This window comes from Psammomys obesus, unplaced genomic scaffold (genome assembly GCF_907164565.1).
Source record: "Psammomys obesus unplaced genomic scaffold, mPsaObe1.curated_primary_1811, whole genome shotgun sequence".
In the NCBI taxonomy this organism is placed as follows: domain Eukaryota; kingdom Metazoa; phylum Chordata; class Mammalia; order Rodentia; family Muridae; genus Psammomys; species Psammomys obesus.
Window position 1 is genome coordinate 4,244,082 of NW_026596155.1, and position 1,204 is coordinate 4,245,285.

At 62.0% G+C, this 1,204-nt stretch overlaps 1 protein-coding gene across 2 annotated transcripts in view; it reads left to right on the forward strand.

Annotated features, from left to right (window-relative positions):
- The first annotated feature begins 777 nt into the window (after nt 1–777).
- The window catches only part of Tmem150c (transmembrane protein 150C), a 60,382-nt gene continuing 59,955 nt past the window's right edge, over nt 778–1,204 (forward strand). For both annotated transcript variants that reach the window (XM_055594615.1, XM_055594614.1), the window contains exon 1: nt 778–990. The gene's annotated coding sequence lies outside the window, so the exon portion shown is untranslated. The remainder of the gene's footprint in view (nt 991–1,204) is intronic.

Here is a 1,204-nt window from a genome sequence, read left to right on the forward strand (position 1 = left end):
CTGGTGTCAATGTGTCAGACTGGGCATCACAGGAAGGGGACAGGGAGCAGGGTTTAGTCATCAGACATGGGGTTTGTGGTGGGCCTCAAGCACTTTTTCACTTTGGGGGACTGTCACCCGGAGAGTCTGAAGAAACCAGTTGACGGTGTGTGTGTGTGTGTGTGTGTGTGTGTGTTAACTTTTGACTTGCTGCCCCAACTGAAAAAACAATAGCCGGGTCCCTTAACTTATGGTAAACAGAAAGCCGTGCACAAGTCCTCGAGAACCTCGGGCCAGTGGTCAGAACAAAACGGTGGCGGGAAATCAACGCATGCGTGGATAATTACGAGCCCCGTGGGGAACAGAGAATTCTAGAAGCCAGGGGTGGAGAGTTTGAACAGGTTTGAGGAGGGACCCTGGGGACGTGTGCTTCGAGAGGAAGGTGTTTTAAATAGACGGTGTGGTAGGCTGATGCAGGGGACTCAACCCTACGAGACAGGCCGGTAAAGTAAGTTGACTGAATTGTCACTGGGCTGCGTTCCCCGGGGAGGCTGGCGTCTGGGATGGGGGATGCCACTAAAATGCTGGAGAAGAGGGTTTTATGACGACCCCAGCAGGACGCAAGGGAAAGGCGCGAGTCGGCCGGCCGCAGGAGAGAGGCCTTGAGGCCCTCGGTTCACCGTCAGGGTCAGAAGTTGGCCCTGTCTGTGTCTGTTCTGCAAGATGAAAAGCAAACCACGGGGAGGACCGCGGGGGCGGGGGGCGGAGAAGCGCACGAGGCTGGCGGTCCTGAAAAGGCATTTCAGCTGCCATGTGCCAAAGCCCGAGGTGTGCGGACAGAAGGAAGGCAGCGAGAAGGGTACAGCGGGTCGGGAATAAATAACCGGCAGGGCGGAGGATCCCGGATCCCGTCCTGCCTTTTGTTGGGCGACGAGCGCCAGGCAAACGCGTCCATCCTCCTCGGCTTTGGAAGGGAGAGATTGGAGCGTCCACCGGCAGCCGCAGCCCCGGGTGACTACGAGGGACCCGGGGACGGGGTGGAGGGGGGGTGGGGGCACGAGCCGGGACCTCGGGGCTCCGCGGCGGGGACCCCCGGAGAAAGTCGGGGGACGGGCCGCGCTGCGGCGGGAGGGGGCGGGCGGGCAGATCCCACCCCTTCCTGAAGGAAGCGCCCTCCCCGCCGCGCCCGCCGCCGCCGCTGCCGCCGCCGCCGCCGCCGCAGGTC